Here is a 13,058-nt window from a genome sequence, read left to right as displayed (position 1 = left end):
TTTTGGCTGCTTCCTCGTATTTATCAAAATCATTTCGAGTGGATTCCACAAATGATTTCAATGATTCTAGTGCACGCATTGCCGATTCAAGAATCATTTAAGGGTCTTTCAACATTTTGTTTGCAGCGTTGAATCGCTCCAAGATATCGTTGTTAAGGAGTGTTTACTAGTTTGAATTTGAAACAAAAATTTTCCGAAGTCTCTATTGGGGGCTCCCCGCTTTTCAATCCGGTCGTGTGACTGTGTGTAAAAATCAAAATAATTTTGATATTCGCTCAGGTTCGTCGACTTGTGCAGATATTTTGTTGAGTAAGCATGAAAATCTGTACAACCGCTCATATGAAAACAAACATTCTGAAAAACATATTGATTTTGCTGACTTTTTTTTAATAATAATGAATTTAGAAGAATTGGATCGAATTTCTTGAGCAGTACAGAGAATATCTGGTTCTTTGAAAAGTAAAAAGTCCTGATTATGAAAAATGAAGGATACCACCATTTACCTCAAAAAGAAAACTATCCAAATGCGAACCGACAGATAGCCCTGATAAAGATAAATAATTTCCGGGCAAACTACTTTAAAGGGCTTAAGAAAGTCCAAAGCAGCCAGAGAAAGAATGACATTTATGAACCGTCGTTATGGCATAAATGTTTAAGTCTAGTAAATTGCTGAAAATGCCAATTCTTTTCAAGTTTTTTTCTTACTTTGGATTGTCTGTTTTTAATTTGTGAAATTTTAAATTTTGTTGAATTCTTTTTGATCAAATTATTTGCAGTTTTCTTGCATCAGCTCAAATCTACGAGAAAGCAGACTCAAAATGACAGTAATACATTCCCAGAAATTGCTTCCCAAGAAAAAACATCAAACAAAAACAGATAATTTTTCATATGATATTTTTAAAAAAAGGGATAAAATTTCTGGTAAACTTTTTCACACACTTAACATAAAGATAAGGCTTTGAGCACCGTTTAAAAATGTTCTCCAAAGAAGGCTGACAAAGTGTATGTAACATAATGTGTATCTTAACCTTACATTTACATATTTCAAGGGCTTAAGTAACAACTTTAATTATAAGATTATTTAAAAACACTGCAAGATACGAGTATGACTAACTAACTATTTAATTTGGACAACTCCCTAGTTTTCTAAATATGCCATAAATTATAATAGGTTAGATGGCTTTTGGTTAGAAATTGTAATGAAACGTATCTTTTTCCAAAAATAATATATATATATATTGCTCTTGAGTGCATTTCCATCGATGCGCAGAACACTTTGCAGAAAATGAGAAAGTTTTCTAGAAAAATGTGATCTTTTTTCCTAGGAAAATCTGTTCTATTTTCCTGATATCTGATATGAAGAAGTGTATGGCTTTTTTTAATATATTTTTTTCGGGCTCAATTTCCAAAAACATTCTAAAAAAAAGAGGCTGGGATGCGACCCACACTGATAACTTCCCATCCCGTCTGTCGATTTGTCTTGCTTAAAAGTTTGTCTATATGTACTCGTATCAATTTTTACCAAAATTGCGTACTATTTTTTGTAGATTTTATTTTTTATGAAAAAACGGACTGTTGGATTTTTATATAAAAATTACTGAATATCGAAAAAAATATTTTCTGTAAAATAAAATAAGTTTGAAGCCAATATTTTTAATTTTTGAAATGCTATTTGAGTGGAAAGTAAATTTTTACCAACTTTTATAATTTTTTTTTTAGGTTTTTATTTTTTGTAAAAAAAACTGTCAATTAGAATTTTTTAAAAATTTTACCAAATATTGAAAACAATATTTTTCATGAGATAAAATTACTTTGAAGCCAATATTTAAAATTTTTAAAGAGATATTTGTGTCGAAAATCAATTTTTACCAACTTTTATACATTTTTTTTTTAGGTTTTTATTTTTTGTAAAAAAACTGTCAATTCGATTTTTCTCAACATTTTTCAAAATGTTGAAAACAATATTTCTTATAAGATAAAATAAGCTTGAAGCCTAAATTTCAAGTTTTTGAAAAGATATTTGAATCGATATTCAATTTTTACGAACTTTGAGTAATGTTTTTGTTTTAGATTTTTATTTTTTATAAAAAAATTGTCAATTAGATTTTTCTCAAAATTTTGTCAGATGTCAAAAACATTATTCTTCGTTGCACAAAATTGTTTTAGAGATGAAATCATATTTCAGTCGTAAAATTTAAAGGTGACAGTTTTTTTTTCAGTTTTATTGATTTAAAAAAAACCGTTATATTGATTTTTTTCAAAAAATATACGTGTTTGGTATCATGTTACAATATATTATATAAAATTTAATTTAAGTCTCTAGCGTTTTTGGTTCGTAAGATATTTAGGGTTAACCAAAATTTTCACCTTTTTTTCAAACTGCTATGGTAAAAAAACCAACCACGCAATTTTCTTGAGAGCCCTTTCTGCATCTTTCTGCCTTATTATCTGTGTAACAAAATTCATTTGAAGTCGATATCTCTTCTGGTTCTTGAGCTATGGACGACGAAAAAACGTCGCGAACGTACGGACGTACGGACGTACGATCGTACGTACACACGCACGCACAGACATCTTTCTAAAAATCGTTTATTTCAACTCTAGGGACCTTGAAACGTCGAGAAATGTCAAAATTTTCAATTTGACAAATCGGACCCATTACAATAACTTCCTATGGGAAGTTAAAAATTAACACCAAAGTATGATACTGCTTCCACTATTCTTGACCATTTTGTGGATATATTTGGGATAAAGTTCTTTCAAAGGAAGCCTTCTAACGGTTTGTCTGCCATCACTTCCGAACAAATTTATCTTTGTTTCGTCCATCCACAAAACATTCCTCCACTTTTAGCCTCCTTTTGGACCACACAATTCAAAATGATCGTGGGCGAATTTAAACCGCGATGTTATATTTTTTTCCTTAGAAAGGGCACCAGTCTTGCGATCCTTCTGAGCTAGTTAGATTCAACAAGTCTTCTAAGAACAGTTCTGAAAAATATTGGAAGCTGTAGTTAGTTTTTTATTTTCCTCGAAAACTTCTTCTGTGTATATTTTAATGTCTATGTGAGTGTGTCCACAACTATTCCGTTTTCAAAGTATAAACAAGACGCGTTTCCTATTAGCGATCGACAGGTGTAAATCTCCCAAAAAAACGGCAAAAGTGACACTTTCGTTAAACTAATGGCTGATTGAAAAACATAATGAAGGTTTCATAATATATAAATTTATAATATAAAAGCTTAGAATCTCTCGAGAAGTGGAAAGATATTCTGCAGAATGTAATTTGTGAGTGCCACACTTAAGATACTTCCCAACTTATTTGTTTACCTTTATTTTTTACATACTTTCAAAAGGTTCACGCAAAACAGCATTTCGTTAGAATTTGTCCTCTAGCATTAGCTCCAACTCCGAGACAGCAGACTGATAACAATAATAATTTCTAATAATACTGCACATTGAGTCCAAACAAAATACGTTCATTTTCATACGAAAAAAAGATCATATTTTTCTGGCAAACTTTATCATTTTCTGGGTTTCTATATCCATATTTTTTAGAGTTTTTGGCATCTTTAGGAATGCTAACAAGAAAAGAATATATTATTTTTCTAAAAGAGCTACGTTTCAACACTTCTTCTAACATTGTAAAATACACCAAAAACCCTCTGACAAATTTGTAATTCAGCTCAGAAATATGGCATATTCCGAAAACTATTGGAATCTGACAATGCTTTCATATGTGGAAACTAGGAATGTCCAAATTAAATAGGTAGACCAAGCCTTTCTGGGGTATTGCGGTCTTAAAAAATCTGATAACTAAAATTAGCACTTAAGGCCTTAAAACATGAAAATTTAAGGTTTAGACACACATTATGTTGTTTATTTTGTCCACCTTCTTTACAGAACATTAAAGAATATATTTAAGCGGTGCCCAAAAAGTAATCTTTATGTTGAGTGTGTGACCCCCCGCCTCATTTATTAAAAGTCTTAATACGTCCTTAAATAAAGTAATACACTTTTACTTGTTCTTCATTTACCCTGCCATTAACGAAATAATAACTGAAAAAAAAAATTCCTGAAGAAAATAGGTTTGATAAATTTTTGTACTTTCCCTTTGGACACTTTTGTGGTGGTTTCTGCGAAGGACGCCAATTAGGCAGGGTTTAATCCCTGACTGTTTCACCTAAAGTTTTTTCAAGGTTAATACCTCTTGCGAGGAATGGAAAAACCTCGCAAGAAGAATCTTGTCGTGAGAGTCTCAAATAAGTCGTTCGGCTTCGGCATATGAATTGTGGGTCCCCATCATTCTTGACATTACTCGTATACAGAAATGCTTTATAGTTGCAAGTCACAAGCCCTCTACGAGCTGTTGCGCCACCTTATAAATTTATATTTTATTTTTAAACTAAACAACAGAAAGGAAGACACTGTTGCAATACACAGATTCTGCAATAAAACAAACAAGCAGTCAAAGGCCGACCTCGATCTTTCAATATTTGCGAACTAAAGCAGGCACAAAGCTTGAGGCACGAGCGAACGCGTGATTTATCTTGTATAATATTTAAGGCCGCTGAGGTTTTTAATACAAGGAATCTAAAATATTAATATGTAGCCCTGAAATCTTCAGGGAATTATTTTTTTTGACATTTTCAACAAATAATCACTATTTTAACAAAAATGTAACCCATCTGATCTCCATTTGTTAATCATAGAAGAATTGCAAGGTCATGTTCTTTGTCTAAAATGCAATGTTCAACATCTATTGTTTCCATCCGTTCCCCGTTTATCTGTTCGTCATATCATGATGAATATAAATTTGTGTAGTAAAAACATTGTATAGAAGATCAGCAACCCCAGCAACAACAACTTCTAAATACATATGTTTGTACGACATACCTGTGGTAGCAACTTAAAGGTAGTTTTTCAGCTTTCCGTTGTAATATAATGATGATGGTTGATGCATGATGCTTCAAAAACTGCTACACCATCACCTATAAGAGATGATGCCGACCAAGGCAATTATCATTAAATTACTTATTAGCTTGGCAATTTGCCATGTTTTCTGTAATTGAATTTGTATTAATTGAGTACACTTAACAGTTTAATATCTACCTAAGGAGAACACCACCACTGCACCGACTCGCAGATACTCGTACGTAGATAATCGTTTGTTTCGTGAAGAATGATTGCTTTCGTCGCTCCATGACAAACCACTAGATACATATGAAGGTATATAATATATCCGCCTTTGACCGGTAGATCAACAGGTGATTGACTAAGGTGCAATTTGATAATTGTATTATCTACCCGGGCTGCGGGAGAAACAAAGGGTCGGTCATTAACTTTGATTTGGCTAATAGGGGAAGAAGACCGATGGAACTGTGTTTGTCGAACGGATCGGCCGGTGGTGGTCGGGCGACAGCGAGTCGGTCGGTGGATGGAGGCGACTGCAGACTGACTCATTTTTGTTATGTATGATCATTTTTGTGATTTCCTTTCGTCACGATCAACGGCAGGTGTATTATCAACGCCAACTAGCATGGTCATTAATATTTCTTCACAATTTTGTATTGACCCTCAACCTAATCATAATCATCGGTCGTCGATCGTCTCTCTTCCAATCTGTTTTCTTTTTATATTTCAACAAAATCACCTTAATGGACAGGAAAGGCAGTCGAAAGTTATATGATTGCAAGGAACTAGACTGATTATTGATGGGTTTAGCTGGTTATGAATGAAAATAAGTTTTACCTTTATGAATGAGACTTGAATTGTTAACGTTAATATTGAATTCATCGTAAACATAACTAATTTAAGAATTAACGCATACAATCAGAATGTATGACAGTCGATATTATGATTTCCGGTGACCGCTCTCACGAAGACGCTAAAGTGTTTATACCAAAGGCTCATGGAGTTGCTATATATGAATATCTCTTCAAAGAGATTTGCCAAACAAAATGTCCATTTCCAAAAACATATCGAATTGGAAACTATTTCCAACTTACATGACATCAAGGCAATTCAATCACTGCATTCCCGTGGTTTAGTGAAGAAACAATTTGCCTGGAGGTATTACTACTGGCATTTGACCAACGAAGGTATTGAATACTTGCACTTGTCCCCAGAGATTGTCCCAGCATCATTGAAACACCCAGAACGGTTTGAGACTGCTCGTCCACGATCAACTGTTTCTGGTCCTCGTGGAGATTCTACAACGACCGGTGAAGATCGTTCTGCATACAGACGTTCACCAGGCTGTGCTGAAAAGAAGGGAGACGTTGAAGATAGAGCTGAAGATGTTATATCCACGCTCACCATAGGTTTTTATGTAAAACCAATAAACAAACGTTTGTTTGAACTATAATTCGAAGTCAGCATCAAAATAATTCAACTGCATCATAAAAGAGTAACAATTTAGTGCAAATTACAAATTATGGAGTGGTGCTATCATTCGCATCATTTTTTTTCGAAAACGAATCTGTGAAAAACGTTTTCCGAATGTTATGCACCAAATTTACAAATTTTGTTATCAGCCGATTTGATGTCTTCGGACTTTTTAAATAGTACAGTAGAAAATTCCCAAGAAAACCCATCGACAGTAGCCAGATTTTTCTATTTAAAAATTGGTACAACTGCGAGCGAAGACCTGTCAGAATAATAATTAAAAAAAATCTAAAGTTAAAATTAACTTCAGCCAAAAAAAACTAAAACTAATAAAATTGACAATTTTCAAGAAGAAATGGTAAGAAAGCAATTGAAAATTAATATTCTATAAGAAAAAGTTAGTTTAACAATTGCAGCTTTTGTGTGAATTGATCGAGTACAGTGCCAGCGGGAATGAGTTCATCCCGGAAATGTTTTTTAAGAACATACAAGTCTCGAAGACTCAACAGAAGATAATAAACATGCCACTGTAGATCAGAATGACTATTGAATCTTTAGGTGAAGAAGTTTCCCAAGTTTTAACCAAACAATTCGACATAAAATAAAAACTTCAAGAAGGGGGTTTGTTCGTCGACTACTACATTAACTTTAAGCTCGCCTCAATTTCTTATATACCTGAAACGAGTTCAAATGAACTTGATTGACTCGATTCCAGTCGGGGATCGGAGCCAAGTCTAAAATTGTGAAGAAAAGCCTGTATAGAGGAATTGGTTTTGCATTATGGTCTGTTGGCATGTGTGTGTACAAAAAATATAGCTTCGTTTTTTAAAAATTAAAAAAACTGCACATGGAGTAGGTAGCATATTATTACATGGTGCTTCAGTCATTGTTTAACATGAATCAAAATATCTCACTTGCACTGTCAAACTAACCTAATCATTTTTATATCTTCTTGTGAGGTGGAAACACCAAAAAGATTTATTTAATCTTAACTGTGATAACCCTTTGGTGGAAACATAGCAAAACTTAATTTTCTTTTATATTGTTTTCACTTGCAAAATAAGTCCAGTTAGTCCATTTTCATTAACAAAACTAAATAATATCAACAGTAACAGATTGATTTGTTCCCCAATGGAAAACACATGATGCCAAATGCACAACTACTCAACGAACACAGCCATCGAGATACAAATGCAATATCAATCGTACCAACATTTGAGAACGAAATCGCATAACATTCGAGACTCGTATATAAGTCAAAAACCCATCCTTTGTTAGATTCTACTTTAACTTTTATCGGTAGTACTTATACTGCGGATATTGTTTTTTGTTATTAGTCGTGTAAAATGCTACTATACTATGGATAGATTTTCCAACAAAACACGCGTATTATTGAAGAACCAATGTTATGTCAATAATCGGGAAATCATTCAGAACTTCACAACATACAAACAAAACCTGAAAAATAAATGTACATACAAATCATGGTTATGCTTTGCGTTCATGTCATTTTTAAAAGTAGATGTTTGCCCTGGAATTGAAAATATACAATGTTTGATATTAATTATTTATTCAAAACTATAAATATAACATATTTCTAAAAATGTCTCTAGTATATTGAAAGGTAAAAGGTTATATTAAGACAAGTTGACCTGCCAGGTACAAATCCAAGTTGGTATGGAGATATTGTTTCTTTTAAAAGATAACCGATCACAAACAAATAATGTTGAACTAACCGATAGATTACTAACTGGTCTATAATTCGAAATTAGTTGTTTTACGCCTTTAAATAGCGTTTTTTTTTGGCGCAGAAAGATTTTGGCCCCATTGGTGGCCATTTTGTTTTGGTGACATCTGTCAAATCTTTTGGTTATTATTCAGTTGTTTATGAAGAATCATCATGGCAAGTGACACACCTAAAAAGCACGTTCAAATCATAAAACTTTATTATCAAAACTAGCGGCTCGGTACGTGCTTCGCACGTATAAGGAATATTAATAAAAAAGAATTGTGTACTCTTACTATGGTGGGACTATATGGATTAGTCTAAAACAGTTGGAACAGGCAACTTAAAGCTGGCCATGTGAAAAACATTTTCCTCCAAATTGACACCACAAACGTGAAATGTTTGCCCTTGGGCCTTATTTATGAACAAATGATAAACGCACAGGATATTGTAATCTTTTGAATTCAAATGGCATATCAGTTGGAATCATAGGGATACTCGGTATTAAACACACTTCTCCTTTTGTTTTATCAGTTAAGATTTTAGCTTCAATCAAATTTGGCAATAACTTTTTCACTGCCAATCTGGTGCCATTACACAGTTTTGGTGGGTTAATGTTACGCAATAATATAATCAAAGAACCAATTTTTAGATTCAAGCAATGCGGTGATATATGAATTCCAATCCGATTTCAAAATTATCTAAATCAACACTATAGATAAACGGTGTTTTTTTAAGAACTTGAGAACTTTAAAAAAAAAAAAACGCATGCAATTTGCAAAATCTCATCAATTCTTTATTTGAAACGTTAGATTGGTCCATGACATTTACTTTTTGAAGATAATTTAATTTAAATGTTGACCGCGGCTGCGTCTTAGGTGGTCCATTCGGAAAGTCCAATTTTGGGTAAATTTTTCGAGCATTTCGGCCGGAATAGCTCGGATTTCTTCGGAAATGTTGTCTTCCAAAGCTGGAATAGTTGCTGGCTTATTTGTGTAGACTTTAGACTTGACGTAGCCCCACAAAAAATAGTCTAAAGGCGTCAAATCGCATGATCTTGGTGGCCAACTTACCGGTCCATTCCTTGAGATGAATTGTTCTCCGAAGTTTTCCCTCAAAATGGCCATAGAATAACGAGCTGTGTGGCATGTAGCGCCATCTTGTTGAAACCACATGTCAACCAAGTTCAGTTCTTCCATTTTTGGCAACAAAAAGTTTGTTAGCATTGAACGATAGCGATCGCCATTCACCGTAACGTTGCGTCCAATAGCATCTTTGAAAAAATACGGTCCAATGATTCCACCAGCGTACAAACCACACCAAACAGTGCATATTTCGGGATGCATGGGCAGTTCTTGAACGGCTTCTAGTTGCTCTTCACTCCAAATGCGGCAATTTTGCTTATTTACGTAGCCATTCAACCAGAAATGAGCCTCATAAAAAGCGGATTTTCTGCCAACTTTTCTAGGGCCCATTCACTGAAAATTCGACGTTGTGGCAGATCGTTCGGCTTCAGTTCTTGCACGAGCTGTATTTTATACGGTTTTACACCAAGATCTTTGCGTAAAATCTTCCATGTGGTCGAATAACACAAACTCAATTGCTGCGCACGGCGACGAATCGACATTTCACGGTCTTCAGCAACACTCTCAGAAACAGACGCAATATTCTCTTCTGTACGCACTGTACGCATTCGTGTGGTTGGTTTAATGTCCAATAAAGTAAACTGAGTGCGAAACTTGGTCACAATCGCATTAATTGTTTGCTCACTTGGTCGATTATGTAGACCATAAATCGGACGTAGAGCGCGAAACACATTTCGAACCGAACACTGATTTTGGTAATAAAATTCAATGATTTGCAAGCGTTGCTCGTTAGTAAGTCTATTCATGATGAAATGTCAAAGCATACTGAGCATCTTTCTGTTTGACACCATGTCTGAAATCTCGCGTGATCTGTCAAATACTAATGCATGAAAATCCTAACCTCAAAAAAATCACCCTTTATTATTTTTAATATTTTGGCTTGAATTCAAATAATTCGATAGGAAAAAATCAACAAAAGCATTAGAGCTATCAATTAAATTAGTGTGTTGCGAACCAAAGGACTACATACTCTTTGGAAATCCATTGAAGTTTTTTTTTTCGTTTTTCATAAGATAAACATATTTTGTCTGCAAACTGGTCAAACACACTTAGGCCCCTAACAATTTCCAAATCTTATTTTTTGTTATTTTTTAAATTAATCAATCCCTTATCATGGTGGCCTAAAGTAGTTCCTTATTTTAAATTTTGGTAAAAAGATATCAAAGACACTTTTAACGGTGTCACGAAAAATGTTTAAAACCTTAGTTTAATTATTATTATTATTATTTACGGATGGTAACCATATACGGTTCATATGTCTCGCTATGCCAAACAAATTTGGCTTATATTAAATTATATTTAATTATATTACCTGTATTAATTTTTAAATAATTTAATATTTTATGTTCAAAATTTAAATAGAATTCGAAAATATAGGAAAAAGAGATTCATTTGCTGACATCTTCAATTCCTTCCCCACAAATATTAAGTCCAATATTCCATTCAATTTACTATTATAATGATTGATTCAAAAGAATCGTAAACTACAGAAACATAATCATTAGTAACATTAAAAGGTATAAAATGTAATATAGAATCTAGAAAGGCGTGCATTCATTCTTCCGTTTGTTTTGGAATACATCCTGCTTGGTACCCTCCCACAAAGAAAGGATGCGATGGTTTTTTTTTTTTAATAAAGTAAATACACAATGAATGAGACTACCCCTTTACTTTTTAATAGAGGGCATGTAGCCGTCTACCCAGTTAGAAATGTACCCTATCTAATTATAAACGTTTCGTTTATTTGAAATCGAATTTTTCATTTTTTTTGTTTATTTCTTCAATTTTGTAGCAAAACGACTAATTTCTTGAACTCGAATTACATAAAAGTGAATTGTAGAAATGAAGATTCCTAACTAACCAATGCGTTTGTATGGTTTTAATTTAAAAAAGGCCTGTGATGGAAACGACTAAGAATAAATGACAGATGACAATTGGTCTGATACTTGTGATTACTTTAACCGCAGCCAAAATGTAGTTTTCACTTATTGTATTATTTTTTATTTAAATGTTGAAATAATGTGGGATTTTTGAAATTGGAATAAGAAGTTTTAAAATATATCAATTGTTCAATTGAACTGAGTCGAATCAATCTAAAATCCCAAAAGCTTCAGCAAGAATAATAATCAAATGTCAATCATTTGTCACATTATGTACTTAGATGAGTTCTTATTCTTACCCACGCTTCAAAATATTCTTTAATGTTTTATAACCAAATTTAAATAATATAATGTGGGATCTTAACCTTACATTTAGAGATTTCAATTGCTAAAGTGGCAACTTTAGTTATTAAATTATTTTAGAACACTCTTGTTCAGCAAGAGTCTAACTAACTATTTAATTTGGATGACTCCATCCATATGAAAGCATTCCAATATTCCAACAGTTTTTCAAAAATATGCTATATATTTAAGAGCTAAAACACAATAGTTTGACGCAGAAATGTAAAAAGTTGTTTTGAAACGTACCTTTTTTGGAAAAATAAAATATACTTTTCTTGTTTTCATTTCTAATAATGCGAAGAACGCCACAAAAGTTCAAGAGAGACGATCTAATATGAAGAACTGTCGGGCTTTTTTGACGTAGTCTTTTCGGGCTCAATTTTCGGGAGGCTATTATTACTATCGCTATAAGTCTGCTTACTCGTTTTTTGACATTAAAGGAGTCAACAAAACTATATATAGAGAGAAAAGTGCTTGGTTCTTGAATTTGAGGATATAGGTGCATTTAAATACATATTTTTTCTAAAAAATTAAATTAAAACAAATTAATGTAAAAAAAAAGTAGTTAAGAAACGTTTGCGTGGCACTCACAAATTACACGTTTCAGAATCTCTTTTCAGTTCAAATCTCAAGAGAGTCCAAGCTTTTATATCAATAAATATGAAACGTTTATTATGTTTTTCAATTAGCCATTAGTTTAACAAAAGTGTCACTTTTGCTCATTTTGACATTTATATTATTGAAATTCGTGTTTAAATCTCGGTTCTAGAGTATCAAAAGCAAATTCACTTCAAAAGTAGATTTATTTAATTTCTTAAGATCTTTAGCAGAAATTTTGAAAGAAATAAAATGCACGACTAGGTCGCTAAAACATAATAATGTCTTCCAAAAAGTCTGTTTAAAAATATTTTTTATTTTTAAAGATTTAAAAATGTAACTTATTTTGTTTTCGAAAATCATTTTAAATTTTGTGCTCAAAATATTTTTGGTATTCGCTAAATAAAGTGCTCAAGCTCATAGATATATAAAATAAAAAAAATGACATTTTTGATCATCAAAAATCATCATCACTTTGATCATCGACAAAAGCTCGCATAGAAAAAGAAGATTATTGATATCGGTCTATTAGTTCTTGAGAAACCTTAAAAAAAAATTAAGTTTTCTAGAGAAATACCAAAATATGTTTTTCTTGCAGAAAGAAGCCAAATTAGGAACGCATAATTCAAGGAAAGTTATAAGAAATCACTAATTTTTAAATTGAAGAATTTTTATTTTATGAAAGTAATTTAAAGCATGACCAAACTTTTTTCCAATTCTAAATTGAGTGAAAACTAAAACTTGAGTTATTTTTGAAAAAAAAAAACTTTTTGGTGAATGGCGTTAAATTATAAACAAATCTTTAAATGAAATCTTTACTTATACAACTTGACTGTATGAGCTTTATGGCTTATATGACCCTCCCCTGGATCGTCCATTAGTGAAAAGTTGATGAATTTGTGCTGTTTTTGGAATAAGGCTAAATATCCGATTCATATTATGTTATGTTTAAAGCAATACGATTAGTTTTGAATTAATCGGAAC

At 32.5% G+C, this 13,058-nt stretch overlaps 1 protein-coding gene and 1 pseudogene across 1 annotated transcript in view; both read left to right on the top strand.

The window, feature by feature from the left end:
• LOC129952455 (homeobox protein aristaless) overlaps nt 1–13,058 on the top strand; it is a 73,959-nt gene that overhangs the window by 49,133 nt on the left and 11,768 nt on the right. The gene's annotated exons all lie outside the window — the stretch shown is intronic.
• LOC129948915 (40S ribosomal protein S10b-like) lies at nt 5,854–6,364 on the top strand (annotated as a pseudogene).

Source organism: Eupeodes corollae, chromosome 3 (genome assembly GCF_945859685.1).
Source record: "Eupeodes corollae chromosome 3, idEupCoro1.1, whole genome shotgun sequence".
In the NCBI taxonomy this organism is placed as follows: Eukaryota; Metazoa; Arthropoda; class Insecta; order Diptera; family Syrphidae; genus Eupeodes; species Eupeodes corollae.
Note: the sequence above shows the minus strand (reverse complement) of the source record. Positions and strands in the feature narration are given on the sequence as shown.